This window comes from Phyllostomus discolor, chromosome 2 (genome assembly GCF_004126475.2).
Source record: "Phyllostomus discolor isolate MPI-MPIP mPhyDis1 chromosome 2, mPhyDis1.pri.v3, whole genome shotgun sequence".
Taxonomy (NCBI): Eukaryota; Metazoa; Chordata; class Mammalia; order Chiroptera; family Phyllostomidae; genus Phyllostomus; species Phyllostomus discolor.
In genome coordinates this window covers 76,312,250-76,322,116 of record NC_040904.2, presented here as the reverse complement: position 1 = coordinate 76,322,116, position 9,867 = coordinate 76,312,250, and the positions used below count along the sequence as shown (strand labels likewise).

The 9,867-nt window shown below is 38.4% G+C and overlaps 1 long non-coding RNA gene across 1 annotated transcript; it reads right to left on the bottom strand.

Annotated features, from left to right (window-relative positions):
* Positions 1–247: 247 nt before the first annotated feature.
* Positions 248–8,571, bottom strand: LOC118498707. The gene is made up of 3 exons (XR_004901176.1): positions 8,367–8,571; positions 2,544–2,756; positions 248–661 (listed from the first exon to the last, which is right to left on the bottom strand). It is a non-coding gene; the product is annotated as an uncharacterized LOC118498707 (long non-coding RNA).
* Between the last annotated feature and the right edge of the window lie 1,296 nt (positions 8,572–9,867).

Here is a 9,867-nt window from a genome sequence, read left to right as displayed (position 1 = left end):
GTGAAGTCTGCACAGCGATTTCCTTTCTTCAGAAAGGAGAGTGTGGTGTTCTATCTCAGTGAGGTAAGAAGTTAATGCTGCTTTATAACTGAGCTTACTGCCCACCTCACCAAATGAATCAACCTGATTAGCTGTCGAGTGCAAACTGCTGAGAGCCCACCACAGAGCGGTCACCTTTACACTTAAGAGCACAGGAAAATTACAATTGCAAAAAAAAACATTCAGTCACTTACTATAAAATGGCAAATCCAGTCATTGTCATGAGTGTTGCTTAACACAATTTCATGCCCTCTCGGCCTTGTTCAGCGGCAGTTTTCTCCTCCATGTCTTTGCACAGGGGAAGGTGAATGATGAACGCTGGCAGCCTCACTTGAGGCAGCTGCCTATAAGCACCGAAAAGCATGCAAGATGTCTGCTATCCTGGAGATACCTCCAGAAGAAAGTGACACCCTGGGAGTGACCCGTTAGAGTAGCCCTGTTCATCCAACAGCATTTACCCCAGCAGTAAGTAAACTGGAAATTGTGCCTGGATTCTAAGTTTATCCTCCTTTGTGTATATCTGGGTAGCATTCTGGTGATGCCACTCTCATGTATGACAGGATTCCCTTGTACTAAAGTGATGTGAATGCTTTCCTCATGTGAACAATTAGATGTTGAGCTCCTGGAAAGCAACAACAACAACAAAATCTTACACAACATTGAATCTTTCCTAAAACAAAACAAAAAATGAATAGTGTCTTATAAGCACTCATTGTTTAGAAACTTGTTTGAAAAACAGAGCGAGAGAAGCAGCTAAGGATAATAGAGTCACCATTACTTATGGATTATTTCTTTAGATTGCCTCATAGCATCATAGAAAAAGTTATGCCCATTTTTAGAATTACAATTTTCGCCAAACAAAGAAAAATCAAACCTAAACCAGGAAGTTCTGCAATAACCATAAATACCCAGCCTACCCGGTACACATAAAAGACAGAGAAAATAAAAGACTGAACAAGAATGAAAGGGCAACTCAATCAAGATGAACCAGAGTAGTCATGTCTACGCCTCAGCCAGTGACTCTAACTCCAAGAATGAGACATGCTGATTGGTTCAGGCCAATGGTGGCCATTCCTGAACTGAAGGTGGAGTGAGCAGAGGAACAACGGGTAGAGCCAGAAGAAGATCTGGGAGATATTTGGAAAGGAGAGGAAGGAAATGAGTTCCAGAAATGCAACACTGCTTGTCTACCACTGCAGTCTGATTTTCAATATGTACATTAAAAATATACCCTTAAAGTAAAAATTACAATGAACATGTTTTGCTCTTTGAAAAAAAATTAAAGGATTAGTATTTTTAAATAATTATCAGTTCATACTGTGCTGCTGTGCTGTAGCTTGGTAACAAACACAAATTTGAAGAGTAGAATGATCACTTTTCTATCTTTTATTTTATATATGTAGCTGCATATTCTTTCCCTGTTCTGAGTTTCTAGAAGATGTAAATTTGAGGCCCTTTCTGAAGCTAAGGCTCTGGTCAAATTGCAAAATGGCAAAAGGCAGCCTCCACCACCATCACCATAGACAGGGTCCCTACCCCTTCTGGTCCTAAAGCTTTCAAAGGCAATCACAAAATTAGAAAGAAGTATATGTTCGAATAATGAAAGTGAGTATATATCTTCTTCCTCGGTGTGTATTCAGAAAAGTAAACTCCCTGTTAGGGAGAATTACTTAATTTCCGTGAAGGTGAGGATGCACCAAAATAAAGAGCTTTGGAGACTGGGTAAAAGGCTCAAGTTAAGCTGGGCTCTCTTGAGGACTGCAGAAGCAGTTTATTTTAAACATGCTAAAATGTTAGGGTATTATCTTTCTAATAAGATGAGATCAAAGAGAGAAGTCAACAAACAGAATTAAGGAAATAGATTCTGTTTTGAGTTCAAAAGTTCAAAGTGTGTGCCTTCCGGCTTCCTGCCGACTCCCTGCTAAGGTTTGTACAGAGGGTTATGATGTTCCAGAGAGCTTGCAGAGAAGCCAATAAGGATTTCTTTGATATTTCCAAGCATAAAGGCATCCTATAGCTGCCACGAGGACTATGTTCTAAGAGTTCAGGTTGTGAATTGTTTATTTAGGACACAGTTTGCATTTTCCCTAGAGACAACCAGAGAACTACAGCCCCTGAAGCAAAGTTCTGCCCCGAGGATTTTGTGAAACTTAAATGCCCTGCTGAAATATTCCTGTGAAAAGTGGTGTTGGGGGAAAGCCCCAAAAGTTTAAATTCAGGATGGATTCTGAAGACTTGACGCCTAGCCTTATTCAAAGTCTTAAGAGCTACAGAGGAGAAACTTACACACATGCATGGCCAAGGCAACCACTCCCAGTGGTAGCCCGCGGGGAAGAATCCACATTCCTCCCAGGACAGGCTCTCCTTTTAACAGGAGATTAACAGTAAAACCTCCTGGTGGGCAGTCATGTAGACCACCAGAAAGAACGATGCATTCTTAAGCTAACAGATAACATCAGGCAGTCATCATACTCTATACATTAGCAGCCTTCCTGGGGTCTGACATCCATCTTTGGGTGTGGCATTCAAAGATGGTTTTCTGGGTAGTCAGCCAAGCCTGAGGATACAGAGTTAAACAGAGTCCAACATTTTCCAGATGCCTTTGCTGATGGAACCATTTGGCATCTAAAGTGAGTTCCCTTCGAATGGATTCAGGATTTCAGCTTGGAACAGCATTTCCCACCAATTTCCAGTCCCTGGGCCAGGGGCCTGGGCTCCTAAAAAGGGAAAGATGGTAAAATATAGGATTATAGAAATTCTAAAGGTGACAACCTATGATACCTAAGAAGTAACAAATACCCTCCTCTCCTCACATTTCACCCTTTACCTCCACAACCCTGCACTCTCGCTTTCCTAGCTGACCATTTATTTGTAGGCTAATAAATAGCTAATTCATCTTCTCAACTTCTCTTTGTGATAAAATAAACACATCACAACTTGAAATTTTATAAAGGGTTATATTTTAAGCGAAGGTAGGGAGTAGCTATTACAAGGACTATCTCCTTTTTTGACTTCTTTTTACTTTAACTAGCATGTAAGTCAGTAAAATTGCCATGAATTCAGAAATATCAAATTTTTATAATACTTAATATTAAGAAACACCTTACTAGCCTTATAAACATGAGATGGCTAATGAATCTTTCAAAATTGCCAGGCCTCTGAGAAGTAGTTTAAATCACAGGAGAATATAGATTAAACATGAATCACCTAGGCCCTGGCCAGGTAGCTCAGTTAGTTAGAGTGTTGTCCTGATATTCCAAGGTTGTGGGTTTGATCCCCAGTCAGGGCACATACAAGAATCAACCAATGAATGCATAAACAAGTGAAACAACAAATTGGTGCCTCTCCCTCTCTCTCAAATCAATAAACTTTTTTTTAAAAAAGCATAAAAGAATTACCTATTTCTTTGTTATGCTTTTTAAGAATTTTTTATTGAATTTATTGGGGTGGCACAAAACCTACATGATCTTTTTAAATATATCTATCCCACTAAACTTAAGATTCATGAGAGCAGAGATAATATCTGTCTATCCCTGTGTCTGAGTACCTAAGATAGTGCTTAGTACCTAGTTGGTGCTCCATAAATGTTTTCAGGGTGCATAAACATAAAAGGATATAATGGATTGCTTCAACCTAATTCAGGAAAGACGTTTTCACCTGTGACACTCATTTACAAAGCAATGCTGACACGGAAGTGGTTAAACTACATGACTTTTAAAGTGCTATCTGATCTCAAGACTCTATGATTCCGCATCACCTATTTCCATTATTGGATTTTAAATGGTGAAAATTCATTTAATGTTGCTTTATTCAGAGCTAAAATGAAAGTTCAAAATTGGATATGTGATGTAACTGCAAAAACAGTTATAATCGAGCAAGTTCAGAACTGATCGTACTGGAGCATGAGAGACAAGTTGTCACTGAGATGGAAAGAAATAACCCATATGACAAGAAATGACCCTCAGGTGGAGAGAAAAGCTGAAGAAAAGGACACTTGTGTTGTACAAAGAGAAAAAAACATGACTAAGAAAAATTGTTTTACATAATGAGAGAAAAGGTGACTGAAAGAAAAGAGCATGATTTCTTTCTTTCTTTTTCTCAAAACAAATGGGCATTTGGTAAGCACTATACAGATTTCAGAACTGTCAGAACAATGAGAATAAAGATGATTTAACTCGGCTCCCATCACTAGAATTAGGGGCAAGTGCACCTGAAATTGATGTAAGAATAGTAAGGATGAAGCCTCCACCACCAGCCAGCCATCCCAAGCAGTGTTCTGGCCACTGAAAACCTGGAGGTAACTTTCTTAGGGAAAGTTATGGTTATTACCAGCCACTGAATTATTGTTACCATTTCTTTCGTGATAATAAGCATTAATGCTATTTTCTCGGAAAAGTGTTAATACGAGTGCCTTGTATTAAAGAAATTCCCAGGCATACTAGAAATAGGGCACGTGCCAAAACTGATAGTCCATGAAAGTAATCTGGGAAATCACGTCAGAGAGGACGCGTGACACTGCTCTAATGAAGTTAGAGAGCCACATTTCCTGCCCTGCGCTCTGAAAGTGCTCCCAGATTAAGTGTATATATTATTTCAAGTCTGAAAAAATCTTGGGGAATTTTTTCACTATGAAACAAACAACCACTTTCTGAAATTTTCTTTTACATACAGAACTTTATCAGGAGAAACTTATTGAAGCTGGCTTTCCACAGTCAACAAGAAGCTCGAGTGTGATGGGAAAGGAATGATATAGCTATTTGATTATTAGACGGAACCAGCAGATGGTACTGTCTTAGGCTTTATCCCAGTAATTTTCATTACGCAGTAACGGGCTTGTGGTGAAACCTTGGGGAAATGCAAGGTAGCACTTTGGTGTAGTATCTTACAGGAAATAAACATGCCAGTAAAGCTTGTTCTATTGCTGAACTTGCGACTATGATCATTTCTCTGCTCTCTGCTACCCTCAGTATAGAAATCCAACAACCACAACACTCTACACTAACTGCTTAACCAGAGAAAGAAAGAACCACTTTGGGTAGCTGGGAGGAGAGTGTCTTGTGGTTGTTGAATTTCTGCACTGTGGCTGGCTGCTAGTGAGACGTGATCTCAGTCACAAACACAACAGTGATATGGGCATCTCAAAGTTTATCTAAATAATGTTTGGTATTTCACACTGTTTACTTTGCAGACAGTATTACATTGATCGTAAAGCTATCTCTGTGAAATAGACAAGCAGAGGTATTGCTATTATCTGTTATAGAGAGCTTTTTACCAAGTAACAATTTTATAAGAAGTCAAGTATTGACAAAACATAAATTCAGACATATATCTTTCATATCTAATTATCTAGATTTTGGCTGGGTAATTATTAGGGATGTAGCTTCTTATTAGGGACATAACTCCTCTATGTGGAGTTAAAAATCTACACAGTGCCATCATGTGAGGAGAATCACAAAGGATTTCAACACAGTACCCAGAGGCCTGACTAAATAACTAATTAGATTTGTGACCCTTGGGAAGGTCAGACAGCCTCTGGGCCTAGATGACTTCATCGTAAAGACGATGCAGTTGAACCAGATCTCCACCCTGTCTGCAGTATAATGAAGTGTTTTCAAGTCTAGACTTTGGAGTGAGAAAGACTCCAGATTAAATTTCTTCTCTGTCACTCAGTGGGGTGAAATTGAACTTGAATAAGTTCGCTTATTGAGCCTCAGTTTCCATACCTCTAAAATAAGTGTAAAAATGACACCTATCTTTTCCACTCTTTTTTAGAAAATTGCATGCCATAAATGTAAAATGTTTAGCATAGTTCCTAGATAATACTAATCATCCAAGAAATAGTAACTAATATTATTAACAAATATGGTTCTAACTTCATGCTGTTAAAGAACTTCCTATTGGGTTGAACATGCTCCAGATTCTATAAGTGATCTAGACTCTGAGAACTCAACATATAATGCTACTTAGTTTTTAATACATTTAATAAGCAGTCATTTACACTGTCAGCCCTCTCTATTCTGTTTTGAAAGAGGTGTGAGTGGGCCTGGCCAGAAAGCGAGGGCAGATATCCAGCAATGCAGGGAGAGTGGCTTAATCAAAGTCACAGCTGGTATGAATGTCAGAGTTTTATCTACTGTTCCAAAAGTTTTTGGCTTGCTGTAATGTCCTTGGTCCAGGCTGCAGCCTGCCAACCCAAGCAATATTGCAAAGGTTGATTTAGATTTGGCTGCTCAAAGCATAGATCACTACCCTAATCTCGGTGACATTTCCAGCCCAGGGCCAGATTCCACCATCCTTAAAAGTTATAGGCATAAGCAAAGCAGTGGCACACTGCTAAATTGAAACGGGGAAAGGATTATTATCCACAAGGCAGAATAGTTTAGTTATTTCACCAAATTTAGTTAAAGCTGATTTGGTGGCACTTCCTGATGAGATCTGTATTTCGACGTTAGGGTGAGGTTCAAAAGTGGCCCCCGTGGCCTTAGTCATCTACGATGAAAAGTGTTATATCCAGCTTCTCTAATATTCCCACTGAAATATCTATGAAGACTCAGAAGAAATAATCATAATAAACATAAATAATAATAATAAATATAATAAACACAAACACTTAGAGCCAATGTTCAAATCAGAAACTGACTAGAATTTTCACTATCACAGCAGGGGGTAGAAATGAAAATCACAATTAGCAAAAAAACCCAGTGTGTCAGATACATGTTCCAAAGATGATTGTCCTGCCCCACGTTTTCTTACAATGTTATACTGATGCTCCTTAATCAAGAGTGAGGGTCTATTCCCCCTTCCCTTGAATACTCATCGCCTCAGAAGGTGCTTTTAGCAAATGGAACATAGGAGAGACACTTCATGACTTCCACGGCTTCATTAGAAGAGTCAGCACTATTTCCACCTGTCTCTTGGGAGCTTTCTCTCTCTCTCTCTCCCTGTAACTCACCCTCGGAACTCAACCACTACATTGTGGGAAATCTCAGGCCACGTTGAGAGGACACTATTTGGTTTTCTGGTCAACAGTACCAGCTAAGGTCTAAAGCAACAGCCATGATAATTAACCACTAGATACACAAATGAGTAAATCTTCTGATGATTCCAGCCCCTAGACTTTGAGATGGCCCAGCTGATGATGAGTGGGGCCGAGATAAGCTACCCTAACAGGTCTTGACCCAGTTTCAGGTTCATAAGCAAAATAGATGTTGTTGTTGCTTTAGGCCACTACATTTAGGGATGATTTGTTCCACACCAATAGCTAACCAGAAGTCTCTCTCCCTCTATAGGCACAGTTGCTATCTTTACAGTTTAGCAGAATGTTTAAACAGCATTCACTAATTTTTACTGAAGCAATTTAATAGCATTCACTAATATTCACTGAGTCATTATGATTAAGTAAGCATGGCATTAATGATTTTGCCTATAATTTCTCATTTAATACCCTCGACATCCCCCATGAGGTATGTAAAAGAATTTCAGAAAAGTTAATAAACTTAGCCAGAATTCTTCAGCTATAAGCAGAAGGGCACTGTTTAAAACCACTGAGCTTAACCACATGGAAATGTAAAGCCATTCTCCCCAAGACTTGTATCAGTGAGAAAGTAAAACTTCATTGGAAGGCCTTTGTAAAATAATGACAAACAGAACCTGATACAATAAAATATGTCAAAATTTAGTGGATGTAGCCAAAGCTGTACTCAGAGAACCAGAGTAAAATGCACTGATAGTAAAATTAAGAGATTTAAATGTTTTCAGTTTAAACAAAGAATGAAATAAATAAACCAAGTATTCAATTCAGTAATTTATGAAATCAGTCTAAAGAAACCAGAATAGATTATCATACTAGTTAAAGCACAGATTAAACAAAATGGAAAGACCTGTATAAAAATAATACAAAATAAATCCAGAAGCAGTGTATAGTGAAAAAACAAAAGTTGAAAACATCGTGTGTATTATTCAGGGAAGGCTAAAAAAAAGTTTCAGCATTTAACAAGAACTTATCCATTGCTTACACCACCATCTAATGAAATGGTGACAGAGCCGGCAGGGCTCTGCTTCGCAGCCATGGCTCCTTCCACCGTGGCTCCTTCCACTGTATGATGCCGCCATCCCGAACACATAAACTCAGAGTACCCCCAACAACAGAGAGAGGAAATGATTGTTCAGGGGATTTCTGTGGTCTAGAAATGGGAGCTCTAACACTTCTGCCCATATTCCTTTTGCCAGCGGCCAGTCATATAGCTTTATCTATTGCAAGCTGTCTAGGAAAATTAGTCCATCAACATGCCTGAGAGGAAAAAGAAATAGGTTTGGTGAACACATACCATTATCTTTGCCATAATCCCTCTTTGTAGTCAAGAAATATCTATTTTTCTTTTTATCCCACACTCATCCACTCCCAAAGAAAACTCAAAGTCTTAAGCATTCATTGCAATCAGTTGAAAGTTCAAGAACTCCTGATGATGCAAAGTCTTTTTAACTTGCCTCATGTTGCTTTTCATAATCTGGTGACTAGTGAACCAAAAAAGAAATTATTTGTTTCCCTCTGACACTGGCTGCTTAGTAGTAGAACAGAGGTAGTATAAAGCAATAAACATTTCCATTCAGAAAAGGGAAAGCTGGAAACCACAAAACAGTTATTGGTACAGAGCAACCCTAAAATCCTATGGGACAGATGTCACAAACCTGCTTCTGTGGTTTTTTTGGAAAGAACATCTTCACCCATTATTCTTTCGATCTCTGGACTTCTGAGTTGGGGTTATAGTCCTTCCATGTCAAAATCCTCCATAGTCATATTTAAAATAAGTTTTGGATATTCTGCCCACCCTAGACGTAGAAAAGCTTTGGGAGCCTACTTTCTACTCATTAAAAGCTGACATTCCAATAGTTGATTTAAAGTTTAGTAAGAGTTTTAGTCCTGGCATATTGCTTTTTTGGGCTTCTAAATAATTTGTTCCCAATTAGTATGAAGTATAACAAATATACTCAAAGTCCTTTCATGGACATAATTCCCAAATCAGGTGTATTAGTTTGTTTTTTTAATCAACAGGCCATTCCAGCCTCAATGGCTGCTTCCTTGAGGTTATCAGGCTTGGCTAGGAAGACTATTTGATGCAAAGTTCTCCCAAAAATCAATAGATTTTTGTTGCTCACAAGATTTCTCAGTCATATTTGGCATCAAACCTTATCACCAATTGTTTCTGAACTAGAAACAATCAACTTTCTAACTCTTCAAAGGCATTTTTCTGAATTTTTTCTATTTCCATTTATTAATTCTTTCAGATTGGTCAATCTTTCCAAAGGTTACCAGTATATGTGTCAACCTCAATTAATACCATCCATGATACACTAATAATTGTCTTCTTGTGATTCACTGTCTCCAGGCCCATCAGCAGAACAGGCATACAGTTTACCTCCCAACATGTCAGGTCTCTCCTTGTGTTGAAAATTTGTATTGTCAGTACATTACATGAATTATCATATTTCCAGCCCTCCATATATGTTTCTTTGAATTCTGTTACCAAAATGCTAAGCCATTGCTATGTATTTTAGATATTTATGATAGCTATAGAACACTTGTGCATAAATTAAAGTAGGGTTGTTGCTTTTTAAAAAAATCTGCTTTGCTGTCCCACCTAAATGTGAAGATCTACAAAGTAGACCAGAGAGAGGAAATGGATTGAGTAAGCTTCTGACCAATATTTCCCAACTACAGAGATCTCATGTGTCTGTTGCTGTGAGAGAGTTCACAGTCCAGACAACAAAGATAAGGCAAGGAACCTGCTCTAATCGTAATAAGGTGAAAATTATTACCAGCAACAAGTA